Below are 16,704 nucleotides of genomic sequence, written 5' to 3'. Positions count from 1 at the left end.
ATATAGAGCTGGGTGTCATCTGCATACTGATGGCATCCAATTCCATAGCTATGAATAAGTTCATGGAGGTTGAACAAAATGGGGGATAAAATTGCGCTCTGTGGAACCCCCCAAGATAATTCTTACTCTGGAAATAGCTGGTCTCTAATGGCAACCCTTTGAGTCTGTTCCATGAGAAACAGTTTTAACTATCCCAAGGCACAATTCTTGATATGTACCTGCCTCCAAATAACTCAACAAGATGGAATCATCTACTGAATTGAAGGCTGCAGATAGATCCAGGAGGAGCAACAAAGAAGCATGGTCCCTGAGTACTTTCAGATGATCATCAACTAGAGCCACCAGAGAAGGGTCTATCCCATAGCCTTTCAGTCTAGCCTGAATCCAGACTAAAAAGGGTCCAGAGCATCAGAATTATTCAATAAGACCTGGAGTTAGCCATCTACTGCTCTCTTAATCTCTTTGCCCAGAAAGTTCAGATTAGAGAATGGGTGATAATCAGCCATGTCATTTTTCCCGAGGGATTTTTTTAAAATCAGCGAGTGGATAACCGCCTGTTTGACTGCCCAAGGGAAGGCAGCCTGAGTTAGTGACTGATTTATGATAGACCTCAAGGGCTCATTTATATGGTCCTTACATGATTTTAACAGCCAAGGTGGGCAAGGATCCAATGCAGAAGTAGTGGCCTTCACAGATGTCAGGGTCCTGCCAAGTGGGTCAAAGTGGTCCATACATAACCAGATTGTGCATTAAGCACCTTGCCTATATTACAGCTAGTATCTAGATCAGAGCATATTCATGCTATTTTATCAGAATAAAATTTTGCAAAGGCATCACAGCTAATTATTCTTGAGACTGTAAAGGTTCGGATTTTGGAGTTAGATGTTGAAATACTTAGTACAATTGGGATGGTCATGAACTGGCAGCAGAGAAATAACATTTCTTTGCTGCTCTCATTAGGGGTGTGAGATTTGGTATTTGGTATACTGGCTGGCTGCTCTTGCTTAATCCCCCACCTCCGCAACTTTCCAAGGCTTCCCTGGGCTTTTCCCCCCTTGGGGGATCCTGGTGCAGGTTGTATGATGCATATTGATGGCATCCAATTTCATAGCTGCAAATGAGTTCTTCTAAAGAATTTATATGTAAGATGAATAACATGTAAGATAAGATTGCACCCTGTGGAGTAAGGAGTGGGATTCTCTAATATGATGTTGATCCCTTTGTCTCGGTTTGGTTCTAGTGGAATTTCCTTGCTTCAGCTTAGTTCTGTTGGGGTTTGTTGGTTCACCTTGCATTGCAACTTGCATTGGGAAGTGGCTTGTGGCCAGAGGTTGCCCCTTTGCTTAAGGTTTCTTTGCCTGGAAAGCCTTGGAAATATTTCCTGCATAGGAAACAACAGAGAGTGGCTGTGGGCCCCTTGTTCAGGAGCCCATAGAACTGGACTCTGAGGTCCAATCTTACTGAAACTGGGTAGATCTTTAATGGACAGGAAGGACTGTTACCTGTGAATTTGATGGAGTTTGCTTGACAAATGCCACCCAGTCCCTCCAGATAGTTTTCCCCATAGGAAATAATGGCTAAATACATTTGGTATTCCTATTTAAAACTGAATCCAAATTGAGAATCTGAATATTTATGGTATTTCCCAATACCACAACTGAATTAAGACAATTTATTTTTTTGGTGCATATCCCTAGTTCTCATTGCCACTTCATCAGTCTTCCAATAAGCTCTGTAGGATACTCTATCTGTTTCAGAGTGGGTTTTTCTCCAGCATCTTTCTAGTTGTCTTCCAGCCTTCTTCATAATAAACAATAGGGCTGGCTTCCATCTCAAGTGTTGGAGAGGTCAGCAAGGAGCAATATTGTCAATAGCTTTGAGTAGCTTCACATTCCAAGCTCCCACCACAGTCTCCACAGAGCATGCATTTAAAATCTGCAAATCCCCCAGGGCATCTTGGAATCTAGAAGAACCCATAAGCATTTGTGGGTGAACCATTTTAATGTCCCCCTTTTTGCAGGGATATTGGGGCCATATTCATTTTTGGCTTCAGTTGATAATAGTGAGAACATGGCTCTGGCTGAATCTATAACCCTGAAAGAAGACTTTCCCTTGAAGACTATTATATCCAAGGCGTGGCCTCTTTGTGGGTGGAGCCTGTCATTATCTGAGAGATGCCAAGGGCTGCCCGGGAAGCTATGAATTCCTGTGCTAGCCAAGATGTGCAACATTCAGCATGGATGTTGACATCGCCCAGAACAATCAGTCTAGGTGTCTCCAACATCCTGCCTGAGAGCACCTCTGCCAACTCACAAAGGATGCTTACTTAGAGAGCTGGGTGGTCAGTCAACAAGCAGAATTCCTAATCCATCTCCAGTTCCCAAAGGAAGGAACATAAAGTCAATGCCAGCTGTAGTTTGTGTCAGAAGTCTGAAGAAGTTAAAGGAATCATGAAGGATAATGGCAACCCCTCTTCCCTGGCCACCATTGCAGGGTTGGTGTAGGACTGCATAGCCAGACAGAGTTAGTTGGGTCAGACACACCACATCCATTTCCTCTAACCATGTCTCTGTTATGCAAGCCATGTCTACTTCTTCCTGCAACATCCCAGTAAAGCATGCAGCTTTGTTCCTTGCAGATCTTGTATTGCATAACAATAGTTTGGCAGTGAGGGAAATAGTGGCCCTGACACCATTGATACTTAGAATACTAAAGAGGTTAGATAAGCAGTGTGACCATCTTTGCTTGATACTCGGCGCCTTTGACAAATCCCACCCCTATATCTATCAGCTCTCATCTGCACTGGAATAGTATATTCCCCATATAACCTGTACCAGGTAAGAAAGCTCAAAAGATGCACCCCCCAAAACCACATATTCACATACTCAACATGCTAGTGGTCACAATAACTCAAACAACAGTCCAGGTCTATAGTCATGGTATACTGATGTAGGCATTGTTGACAAGTAATTTTTCCACTCTAGCTGTACGTATGTAATTGGTGGAGAGCTTCTTCTCCTCTAGCATCTTCCATTTGGCACAGGTAATGTTTGTGCTCCATCTACACACCCCAGGCTAAGAGCCAGAGGCCAAGAATCCTTGTGCTTTCACCAAAAGGTCTGCACCTTCAGCACAAGGTCTCTGTTAAATGCCCATCCCCAAAAGCACTACCTGTGAAAGACAAGGGAAGTGATCCCTCTGTGGGAAAGGAGTGGAGCTAGCACCCAATTGGTCACTAGTCCCAGATCAAAGACAAACTATCTATGCAGCCAACCTCAAAAAGTTCTCCTCACATGCAAGGTCGGAAACATTCAATTCCATGTGGAGTTGGAATAAACCCTGGAATGTTGGAACAAATTTTTTCATCCACAAACTAGCCACAATGAACTGCTGGGGATCCCAGAGTTTTATCCAGGATGCCTAGATGTAGAGAGCATCTTACACCCCAATCAGCATTACCAAATAGCACTATTCAGATATTAATTTAGGTGAGAAGCATTTTTTTCTTGGTCACCAGAGACAAGGCTCTAAAATAAGCCCTAGCCTTAGCCTGAAGTCTTCCTCAACATTGCTCAAAATTAGGCTCTCATTTGCCCAGTTCTGCGAAGAATCAGGGGCCTAGGCAAGAACCAGCATGTGGGAAAGGGTCTGGCACATGTGGTTCCCAATACCAAAGGCCTCCTTGAAAGCCAGTCTTATCAGCAGGAAACCATCTAGATCCATCCATTTCTGAAACCAGCTCATTTTAATTAGCCCCACACCCTGCAATGGTCTTGACATGTCAATAGTATATTACCTTACCAGATAATGTTCTGTCTATGACAGTGAGCACCCAGACTAGATGGCCCACACCCTAACAGAACACCAAATTCCAGGATATAACTGGCTATGCATGGAACCAAACATATCCCAAGATAACATCTAAGTTGCCATAGTGGCATAAAGTGCTGAGCAGCCCCAGCCAGTGAAGACATTGCCCCAGTGGCAAAAGAAGGAGTGGCACTATAATGGCTTGCATATTTCCAGTGTCCTTAACATAAGAAGATGGGCCATTATCTTGCCATAGGCTACCTAGTTGAGTTTAGAGATTAGATCCAGAAATTTTGTGGCTCACAGCCAATTATTTTAGCCACTACAGAACATTCACTATCACTTTAATTTCTCACTCTGGTCTTTCCGGATAGGGTGATTAAAGTATTTTATCTCTAGTGCAAGACTGCTTCTACAATCATAGAATAAACATTAGTGCAGTTTTCCTACAAGTGAGAAAAAGAACACAGACAGACTAGGAAATGTATAAGTTCCATTTTAATTATGCTACAGTGCTAATGGTATCCAAAATCTTAACAATATGAGATCATTACATTAACTTTGTAAAGCTTCATAGAATTTTAGTGCAGAATCAATTTAACTTCATCATTTGGGATCTGTAATGAGCATTCAATGGGGGTGAAAAAGGGATTGTAAGATAAACTTTGAATTAAACTTTCTTGGACTCTACAAATAGCTCTAAACCATATTAGATTTTTTTTATTCTGATCACATTTTTGAGCCATGCTTTCAGTTTCAAAGCTAAGTGCTTTTTCTCTGGACAGAGTATATTCTTTGACCCTTCTAGATAATCCATTGTTGCATCTGCTAACAAACCTTTAATGAGCCCTGTCGTTTATACATGGCTGTGCTGGAATACCGATGTCAGAGCATAATATCATTACTGGGGGTAGGTGGCAGCTGTTGAGAAATGAGAAGGAAAGCAAAATATCTAATACTGTGAACAGAGACTAAAGCAGAAAATTGAAAAGTGTGTGTGGTTATGGAATTGAAAGGATATGTTTAAATTGTAATATATATTGTCTTGCATACAATCTGACTATGATATTAACCTTCCAAAAATGGTATATCATTACCCAAGCTACTTAAATTCCATTATGATGGCCTACTTATATCAAACATATAACCAGCCTTTGTCTGCAACTTTTCTTTATTAAATGTTGTAGATCAATAGGTTGTTATCTTCCTCAGCATTTTCAAGTGCATGCAGTTTATTTATCCTATCTATTATCACTCAATCACATTGACTTCTTCTTTGCAAAAATGCAGAACAGCATTTTTTTAATTGCTAATGTTTCTTATTTAACTTTTCAGTACACAAAGGAAAGAAAGAGAAAGAAGGCTGGCTTGCAATGCATTCATCATTAGCAAATATTAACATTTTTTTGCTGCAAATAGCAGAAGGTGTATTTGACAGTGACTCAATATAATCTTCCATTATTTGCAAAAATTGAGCTGAGTCCAGTGGTAACAGCACAGTATTGTAGGTTGCAGATTTAAAGAGCATCCATTTTGCTTGCTGAGCTTCAGTTTTATTCAAGAGAGGATACATATTATTGTGTATCTATCTGTATTTAAAGCCTATCATGTATTTAGATAATGTATGAACTACTTACATGTATTATCCTTACCAGAGTAATCATGGTGATCATGAATATATTGCAGGGATGGCCAAACTTGCTTAACATAAGATTCACATAGAATAAACGTCAGCTGTTTGAGAGCTGCAAGACATGACGCATTGAATTGACTTCAGAAGAGGAGGCGGGTTTGGGGGAGTGTCCTGAAAGTGACATCACAGAACGGGGTGGGGGTTGGTGCAGTATGCTGGAAGTGACATCATCGGAAGTAATGGACCTTGGGAAGAGCCATCACCTGACCTTTGACTTGGAAGTGACATCACAAAAGTGACATCACATCCTTGCTAGGCTTCACCCCCAAAGTCCCCAGATATTTTTTGAGTCAGACCTGGCAACCCCAACATTTTTATTGAAAATATTAAAGACATGGAAAGAAAAAAGGAAAGGGAGGGAGGGAAATAAGCTAGATTAAAATAAAATGTATGGTTATGGCGAGATCTCCGGGAGCTGCACAATATGTATAGAAGAGCCACATGTGGCTCCCAAGCCACAGTTTGGCCACCCCTGATATGTTGGTTGGATGGGGGAGGGCTATCCACCATCAGAACTCTAAAACTATCCATCTTGTCTCACATTATCTCCATAAAAAAGAGAGTACGAGCTGCCAACAATATTTTGATTTCTGACCTTAATTAATTAAACAAACAGGACACTGTTATGCCACTAGTATGAAAGTGGAGTAGGAGATAGCAAATGGCTAGGAAACAGGGTTGGGGGGGTGGAGATTGCTAGCAAGGGTGAGGCTGAGGCTCAAAAGGTAGAGCATCTGTGTTGCATGCAGATCCTAGGTACAATTTCCAGTATCTCCAGTCAAAAAGACCCAAGCACTAAATGGTATGAAATACCTCTACCAGAGAACCTGGAGGTTGCTGCCAGTCAGAGCAGACAATATTGACCTTGATAGTCAAATGGTCTGATTCAGAATAAGGCAGCCTCACATAAAACATGGATTTAAGAGTAAATTTCAAAAAAAAGGGGGGGGGGAAGAATTCTTATATATTGTGATTATTTTATTATACCTTATAAAGACATGGGAACAGGGAATTTCAACTGATAGGCTCCAACTTCCCTAAAAAGTACCCTGCAGTTTGCATAGTTGCTACAAATTGTACATCCATAAAACTTGTCAATTCACAAAGATTTGAGTATCAGAATTGATTCTGGCATCTATAGTTATTTCACTTGATCTCCCCCCCCTTTTTTTTTTTAGGTCTCCAATCTATGGCTTAGATTCAAACTAGTGTTTCCATGGTACACAATTTAGGATTAGGATGGTATTTCAGGCTGCCAAGAGCAGACAGGGAGAATATTACGTTCTGTGGGCAGACATCAACTTGCAGAAATGTATCCAAACCTATGTTTTTGCAGAATTTAGGCAGCATAGGAACTAATGGTGTGAAGGACTGAAGTTAGTGTATCATTGGAAATAAGAGAAAGGAGATTCAGCTCAGTGCCTCGCTTATCTCTGCAAGCTCACATACACAGCACGCACCTTTCTGGCTTCTGAGCAGTACCTTGACTATAAGGATTTTATCTAATTTTGAGGGTAACTGTAAACAAGAATTTTCAGATTTCTTATAGGCCACACAAATCCATGTCAGACTATAGCCCCTTTTTGTCTCCAGTGCTCTTTAACTTTTGTTGCACTCCCATTTCTGTGGTTTCTGTTTGGAGTATCTTCTGATACCCAAAGACATCCACTATTTATCCTTCAAATTTCTTGCATAAACACATCCTGAAGCATCTTAGCTTTATTTTAAATATTGCTGTATGGTAATCTCACTGTCCACTGTATTTTCTCAGTAAATCTCTCCCTCTCATTGCCTTTTTCATGTTATACACTGCATATGGCAAGCTTTGTGTGACAATTGTCTCATTTAATCTTGCAGGAGTATATAGCACTCTAGGAGCATAGCATATTTACATCCTGGCTCCAGAGCTCAGAATGAATTATATATGGTTACCCAAGCAGTATCCCACTCACCCTGGGTATATTTAATTAAAAATTTTCTGCCACTTTTTAACCTAATTTGGGCCTGATACAAAGGAACAGGCAAATCTCCCTGGGGAGAGAATTCCACAGCTTTGGTGCCATAACCAAGGTCTTTTTTTTGGCTTGCCATTTGTCTTGCCTCAGATGATGGAGGCATCTGAAGCAAAGCACCCTAAAATTACAATATAAATTGGGTAGGTTTATATGGGAGTAGATGGTCTTTATTATATGCTGGTCCCAAGCCATATAGGGCTTTAAAGCACCTTGAATTGGACCCCAAAGTAAATTGCAAGTCAGCATTGATGCAACACGACTGGAGTGATACAACACACTCCATTCAACTGTTCTGGATTACACTGGTCAGGCCTGATTCAGAAATAGGCACAAGGGGTGTGAGTAAACAAAATTCCCATCTGCAAAAATCATTGAAAAAAACCTGGTTTTGAGCCTTACTTGTGGTTCTCAGGATCAGAGAAGCTGGTCTTGATAGTCACAGAAATTCCTTCTCCAAACATCCCATGATATTCTTCTACTTTGAGTGCTTTTAACTGGCACCACTTCATCACAGCACCAGGCAAGTTATTTCTTTTCTTTTTCCCAAATTACTTTCCCCAGGCAACCAACCAGCAGATCCACCTGTCAACCACTGTGCTTGGTGGCCCTTTCTGTACACTGATACACAATGACACATTTTTACACACAGAAAAGAACCTAGTCAGACCCCAAGCATCATGGTTGATTACAGGCAAGGGGGCATTGAAGACCCAGACATACTGGTGAGTCTGTGACTATGTAGCAATTGGTGAATGAAGAGAATGGATATATCCCGTTTGGCACAGAACATTGAGCATCAAGTGTAATTGGATATTGTGCCCCACCACCTGCAAGAACTGAACACGGAAACTTTTCTGCACTCTTAAAAGAACGGCAACAGCAAAAAAGAAAAAAGCAGGATTTCTTTCCCAATGTCACTGATTAGTACAAGCCAGTGATGTTGCTCTCCTGCTTGGGTGCCAGCCCGCCACTAATGGTTTCTTGCAATTTTCTGTCCTAGGAGTCAATGGAACGACTTCATGCTTCACTGACACTCTGTTATTCCAGATGTCATCAACACCAGCTTGTTTGTATGTGTTGGAAACTCAGTGAGTCAACTATTCAGAGGGAGGACTGTATTCTGTGCAATTCTGGTGCAATGGAGTGCAAAAACTGCTTCAAAAGATCCAATTGGTTCCCCCCTCTCCTTCTCCATTGAAAAGAATAGCCATGAAAATTATGAGAACAACAGAAAACTAACAAATTTCGAGTCCAATCTGACAATGCACTACTGGCAAACTACCCAGCCACAATAAATATTTCACTCAACAGACATGAATTCAAAAACATCATGGCAGTTTGCAAAATGCACACCCCTAATATGCGTGCATTTAAGAAGCCCTAAGCATCTAATTAGCTTTCCTATATCAGACTATTTAACTGCTGGCAAGAAGTACTCCTCAATAAAGTTTTAGGCCCATTGCCGGGTATAGCGCACAAGTAAATACTATTACAAAATCTCTGTTTCCACTCCAAACTTTCATTAAAGCATAATTATTAAATATTCTTAATATTGGCTAAATCAATATAAAATCATATCATCCATCATTACTACATAGACTATTAAAGAAGAACAATTACATGAGTCTAAGAAAATATCTTACCCCTAAAGATAAACAGGTCACAGGCAAGGAGCCCCTTTCAGAAGGAAGGTCCCCATCCATTCAGCTTCTCATACTTATAGGACTTCAGTATCATCTCCTGACAATGGTTAACTTTCCTGCTTGATGAGGGCATACATTCTTGGCTAACTAATTATTTTAACTTCAAACACCATACAGGGTTACCTATACTTCAAATGTCTTTTTAAAATATATGAAAATTGTTAGTTCATTCTTGGTACTTTTTAATCTTAACAAAGTCTATGTAAAATTAGTTACTACAAGTTTTTTCTTCATATGACTATTTTTTGGCCTCAACCAGTACACCCATCCTGGAATCACATCTTTACTTCTGTAAAGTTGGATATTCTTGCCATTCTCAGATGTTTCTCTGAACCTGTGCCTCAAATCATATCTATTGATATGTGTCAGACAGCTCTTCTAATCTACACAAGGCCATACAATTGTGTTATGGCTTTGTTTCTCACCCGCTCCAAGCTTGTTCTGTTATGGGCCTCTAGACTCCCTTTATGGCAGGTCTAACTGTGGGACCAGGCTAGTTTTGTTCCGGCATGCATGGCCATCCTCTATGAACTTTTTGGTCAAATCTAGCAACTGTTACCCTATATTTCTGTCTATATCCATAACACAACATTGCCACCACATTCTGTACCAGCTATAATTCAAAATACTCTTCAAGGGCAGTCCAATGTAGAACACATTGCAGTAATCTAATCTAAATGTTACCTGGGGATACACTACAATTGCAAGCTTTTCTTTTTATCCCAGAAAGGCCACAGCTGGTTTACCAGCCAAAGCTGGTAAAAGGCACTCCTGGCCATTGCTGACACCTGCTTATCCATCCAACAAGAGGCTTGTATTTGGTTAGACTTCCTTAGCTTTGGAATTAGTGGTAGTGATAAGAGAGATCCATTCTAGTCTTTCAATTTGTTGCTTAGCACACAAAACAGTTATACCAATGCAGTATCACAAAATATGTTACTCAAGGCGTACAAAGGCATCTTTCTATCTGCTCAGGCAGATGAGCCTGCACAGATTCTCATGATTCTTGAGTTAATGTCTTGTTATGAAAATAGCCAGATTCAATAATGAGTAATGAAACACAGCGGAATATCAACGCACTACATCATCTGCCCTACCCAAAGCCCCTCATGTGCCCTGATGCTCACACAGCTTTCTGTTTCTTCAGTCAGGGAGGAGATGAATGTGAGCATTTCTGTGCACACACAGATTGGATGTCTCCTTCAGAATAAGCTGAACATCTCTCAGGGGTGCAAAACATCCCTGTATACACCATGTCGCTTGTCCTCATACGAAATTGGCTTTGGGTTAGATCTAAAAGAAAGCAATCATTACTTGTAATCAGTAAACTATCATGGTTTTTTTTTTCAAAAATAGATGTTTTATAAGTTGAATATAGTATTTCATTTTTACTCTGAATAGATAAGAATTCTATTAGTTTGCTCCTTCTTAATCTCATATCTTTACATCAAATCATATGCAAATAATGTATGTTGATGACATGTAATCTTCTTTAAACTGTATGGTAAAGCAGATAAATTACCTAAAGAGATATGTATAACATGATTTTTCCATATCACTTGTAGAGAAGAGTAGTGGGGGGGAGGGAGCTGTTTATGAATAGAACTTTAATTAAACTTAGCTGCAGGCAAACTTGATAAGGTGACAAGGCTGCTAACTAAGGAGATGAAATGCTACCCTGCTAATCCTCGTATATGACATTTGTGAAAATGTAGTATTAGACAGTATGCTGGCAAACTAATAAAATATTAAGCAGCACATTATGCCACCATATTAATGATCTTTCATAAAATTATATATTAATAAAAATTAAAGCTTTCAAAGATTTAACAGAGAAGGAAAGATTAGAAGAACAGAATCAAGGACATGAACAGAACATGAATACAAAAGAACTGAGGGTCAGTTCAGACATGATGCAGGGTAATTTTTTGTGCTGATATAAATGGTTCTTGTGAATTCATGATATAATATACAAGCTACTTCACACATTATGTATTTGCAATGAACAGTGGTGTTTCCCACAACAAACTATTCAGGTTGGATCCCATGGAAAAGGCCCTCTCATACAAGAAGTGAGTCATTTATCCTTGATTGTCCCCCATCATGGCATTCCTTCAACTCTGTGCTTATATTGCTTCTCATGGTCCCGTCCACCAGGAGCAGTACTTCAAGGGGCATTTCAGGCCCCAGCAGGATGGTAGAGGATTTTTCTAATAGCACACTTTGTCTAATGCCACACACCAGAAGTTCCAAACATAAATCAAAAATGAGAGGAGAAAGAGGGCAACCTTGCCTAGAACCTCTTTCAAGAGGAAATGGTTCAAAGTAGTATTTCTAATTGTGGTAAAAACTGGTCAGAGTTCAGAAGTTCATTCTCAGATCTCTCATTGCATGAACTACCCAGAAATGTGGATGATTCATTTAATATATAACTTGAATGATCATGCACAAGTGTGTGTGCATGTTATGTGCTATCAAGTTGCCTCTGACCTATGGTGACCCTATGAATGAAAGACCTCCAAAACATCCTATCATTAACAGGCTTGCTCAGATCTTGCAAACTGGAGGACGTGAATTCTTTTACTAAGTCAAGCCATCTCATTTTGGGTCTTCCTCTTTTCCTATTGCCTTCAACTTTTCTTGCACTGACCTGGATAGCTCAGGTAAGCCTGATCTCATCAGATCTCAGAAGTTCAGCAGGATCAGCCTTGGTTGGTAGTTGGATGGGAAACCTCCAAAGAAGACCAGGGTTGCAGAGGCAGACAATGGCAAACCACCTTTGTTAGTCTCTTACCATGAAAATCCCACCAGTGGTCAGCATAAATCAGCTATGACTTGAAGGCACTCTCATCCTCTTCTTCAAAATCTCATAGCTGACTTTTCCAGTGAGTCCTGTCTTCTTATGATGTGATCAAAACACGATAGCTTCAGTTTTGTCATTTTAGCTTCAAGGGACAATTCAGGCTTGATGTAATCTAGAACCCACTTATTTGTCTTTTTGGCCATCCATGGTAACCGCAAAACTCTTCTCCAGCACCACATTTCGAATGAATCAATTTTCTTCCTGTCAGCCTTCTTCATTGTCCAACTTTCACATCCATACATAGTCATAGGAAATACCATAATTTAGATCTTGATTCCCAGAGAGAAATCCTTATCTTTAAGGGTCTTTCCTAGTTCCATCATGGCTACTCTTCCAAGTCTTAATCTTCTTCTGTTTTCTTACTTTCAGTTTCCCTTTTGGTTGATGATTGAGCCAAAGAATAGAAAATCTTGAACAATTTCAGTTTCTTCATTGTCAATTTTAAAATTGTATAATTCCTCAGTAGCTGCTAGCTAAGCAAGATATACAAGACAGGAACAGCAGTTGTGACTAGAGATGGGCAAGAGCAGAACAGCCCAATCAGCTGTTTGCGAACAAGCTGTTTGTAAGGCCCCATTCCAAATGAACAGGTGGTTGTTGCAAGCCTTGTTCATTGTTGTTCATTGCTGTTTGTCAAGCCAGACAATCTGGCACCTGCAATCAATTCCCTTGGCAACCGGAGGCAGGGACTGCCTGAACTCTGTCTGAACTCCTGCTGTTGCCCTGGAAACCCCAATCTAAGCCTAATTTAACTTGATAGGCAGGTCTTCCTTTCAAGTGTGGAGCTCCAAATTTGTTACAAGAAAGCAAAGAACAGGGGGGAGGGGGGTTCCCAGCTCTGGATTTGCAGATAGTGAGGGAGAGACAGTTGCTGTTGGCATTTTGAGAGACAGGGAGAGTGCATTGGAACTTGTATTTTCTTTGTGTGTGGTGGGATAGGGATCTACCTCTTCAAGTTCCAGGGCTGCTGCCGGGCTCTGGGCCAAGCTATTATTTATTACTGGTACCTTTCCTGCTGCTTGCTCAGGTAAGGTTTCTGGGAGTGCTGCGGTAGGGATCTACCCCTTCAGGTTCCAGGGCTGCTGCCAGGCTCTGAGGTCAAGCTATTATTTATTATTGGTACATTTCCTGCTGTCTGCTCAGGTAGGGTTTCTGGGAGTGGTGTGTTAGGGATCTTGATGGCTGGAGGAGAGCCTGCTGGCCCCCATGAACAATGAACAACGAACATGTTTGTGAACCGGTGATGTTTGTCAATGTTTGTTGTCCATTGGTTGTGGCTGACAATGAACAACGAACACCATGTTCATTTTTTTTTTCTGTTCGTGCCCATGTCTAGTCGTGACATGAAGTCATGCAGGGATTGTGTGCCACTTCACTGATGATTGGTGGTTACATGTCCCATGAATAAATTGTATGCCCTCATGCAAAAGGCACTATCTCAGTAAGGTGTCTCAGATTACTCCTGACACATGAGTACAGGAGTAGTAAAGACATTTTCTAATAAATAATGGAAACTCAGAGTCTCTGTACATGAGATGAATTACACAAGGACACTTAAGTGAAAAGAGATGCAATGTTATCTGGGATGCAAGAGATGCAATGTTATCCCCTCTTCGGGGATGCGAAGAGGAAATAAGCACACCATCTGAGGAGCAATCTTTGCCAGCTCTAGAGAGGTGAAATTGACAGAGCCTTCCAATCTGTCTTTTTAACTACCCTTCTCAGCTCACATTGCATCTCCCTTCACTTGAGCATCCTCGTGTAATTCGTCTTGGGTAGAGAGACTTTCAGCTATTAGGTCTCAGAGCAGTTAGATGCAGGGAAATTTCGATTAGATAGAATTTCCAAAAGCTGATTTAAGTCTTTCCAACTCTGCAAGGCATAAGGTGATACATGACCATAGGATGCTGCTTCCTCCTTGTGGAAGACCCAACCTCATTTCAGCTTCTGCCACAGTCACTGAAGTTAGTAGCTGGCTCTAAATCAAGTTACAAACAATCAAGGGATGTCCCCACAAAACTTTAAGAGGAATTCTAGTGACAGCTCTGTCTGGTAGGTTTCTGCTGAGTTATGAGTGCAAGTGCTCACAAAGAGCACTTGTGCTGAAGGAAGAACAGTACTGCTGCAGAATAGTTGTTAAATATAAAAGTGCTTGTATCCCTTACTTCAGAGTTTCAAACTCAAATGGGTTAGATGACTAAATGTTCTGCCTTACCAGAGGTCAATCCCATATTATTTCACCAAACAAACAAAAACCAGCCCCAATACACAGGTTCTGATGTGTGTTAGAAGGAAGCAAGTATTAGGACCTGTATAACTTCACTGTATCACTAAACATCCTGCCATTACATCTCCTTTCCCACTTCCCCTCAGCAAGCATTCTCTTTGACAGCAGTTTTTGGCAAAGTGCTGGTTACACAATCTCCAGGGTTCTGTATTTGATTTAAATAGAATGAGAGAAAGGTTCCCGTTCATGTCTTTGGTTGTAATCACTGGTGGATCATATCTTTGTCCTGTCTTGCTGGACCTGAAAATGGTTCATGTGGAATGCTGCATGTATTGCTATAGGATGAACTGGAGATCCCAAAGGACTTGACGAAGCCATCAAATCTTGACAGTATTTTAGGCATACTTCACACATTTATCACCTCCCAAATTAAATCTCCCTTTTTCTTTAAAATCACACTCCTTAACACTTAAAGGCTATGACACTATTTAGAAGGAACAATGTACAAAATTCACAGGTCTCTTGCTGCCTGCCAGCCACATTTGCACATTCTACTTTGCATGTGTAAGCTTTCCCACAGTTCCAAACAATTGTGGGAAAAGCCAGATAATTAGTTCCCATGAATATTCATAGGCATTCTTCTGTTATTCAAGGATAATTTTGATGGAGCAGCAGGCCATTGTACTTCATAAAGTAAATGAAAAACAAAACAACTTGTGGTTCTGAATGAAATAAAATAACAGTAATGTGTGGGAATGGGTACAAAACTGTTGGGATGGCTTTTTCTTCTGTTAAGTATCTTGAAAAACACTTGTAACAAATACTTATTGTGTGAGTTTTTTCACTTAGAAACTTTTCTGATTAAAGGATTAAATGCACTTGTATTTATTGAGCCTTTGTTTGACAAGCTTATCGCTATTGCTAACTTAGCCAGAATAAGAGACAGACACAGGCTTGGAGATAAATGGCCATTTATTAATATAACAATAACATAACTATAACTATAAGCACGGCAAGGGCCAACTATATGGTGCAGGTCAAGCCACGGGGTCAGCCCCTGATCACCGCCTTGACCTCTATGGGCACGCCCCAAAAGCCCCGGGTGTAGGCCATCCATTGAATGGCTGCAACCCGGCCAGCCACGCTAACGGATCCCCCCATCAAGCGCCTAATGCCCCAGCCATACAGCATGAGGGAAGGACTTGTTCCTGGGGATCCCCGCAGGCATCTGCCTGTGCTGTAGAAGCTGTCACAAGCATACCGCACTGATGGCAGACCCTGTTCCCCCATGTATGGGGGAAATGCCACTGGGTGCTCACCAGCCCGCTCCCTATTCCCCAAGAATCTCCTGCCAGGGGAACCTAAATGGTGCCACCCAGGCCAAAACCTTCAACCTCTGCCAGCAGTGCAAGGTAGGCAAAAAAAAATCCCATACCAACAGCCAATATGGTAACAGGGGCAAAAAATTCCTACCTGGCTCTGGAAACAGCAGCCGGCTAATCCTGCACTATGACAGGGTGAGGTGGGTGGGCCAAGCAAATGCAGCAACTGGTGGCCGGGAAAGTGGAGCAGCCTACTAAGGCAGTGGCTCTGCCCCCGGCCAACTACCCCTATGTCCGGGAAGGGAGTCTGTCTCTCTCAGGCAAGTCAGCAAAGAATGGCCCCCGGCTTATGCAGCGTTGCTGCTGCTGGGCATGCCAAATAATCATCACAAATTAATGAAATGGTGGGAAGTTGATAGAACTGACAGACTGTCTATTTGGTTACCTTGATGTCCCCTATCCATCCATTCCTGGTCCTGTGGTAGTGTAGCAGAGACAGTCTTAGGTGCTGGTGCAAGAGCCTCTGTAGAGGCAGTGCAGGGCCAAGAGACTTATGCCCTTGGGTCAGTTGGTGGGAGCCTGGGAGGACCAATGAAGCCAGCTCTGCCGACCCTTTGCAGGTTTGCTGCAGCCGTTGGCCCAACCTCCCACCCTCATTGAGGTAATGCGGTATTGTAACATGCTTGCTGAATGAACCAGCTTTAATAAAAGGTTTCCAAGTGGTCTCCAGTACAACCTTCACCACAGATCTTAAGACAGTTACAACCATTAAACAGTCACCTCCCCCAGAACACAGAACAACCCCTAGAACCAATATATAACCAACCCAAAACACTCAGATGTGTAACAATGCCACCCACTGGCTGGGGTGATTATATAACCATTACAACATTAGATGCCAAGGTAAGTAGGATTTTTTTTAGCCTCATTCAGATTGGATTAGAGAGAAAGTCCCCCCCCCCAGACTACATTGATTGATGCCTTGACGTGGATAGCCCAGGCAAGCCTGATCTTGTCAGATCTCAAAAGCTAGGCATGGTCAGCGTTGGTTATTAATTGGATGAGAGATCT

The sequence above is a fragment of the Eublepharis macularius genome, chromosome 1 (genome assembly GCF_028583425.1).
Source record: "Eublepharis macularius isolate TG4126 chromosome 1, MPM_Emac_v1.0, whole genome shotgun sequence".
NCBI lineage: Eukaryota > Metazoa > Chordata > Lepidosauria > Squamata > Eublepharidae > Eublepharis > Eublepharis macularius.
This window is presented reverse-complemented; position numbering follows the sequence as displayed.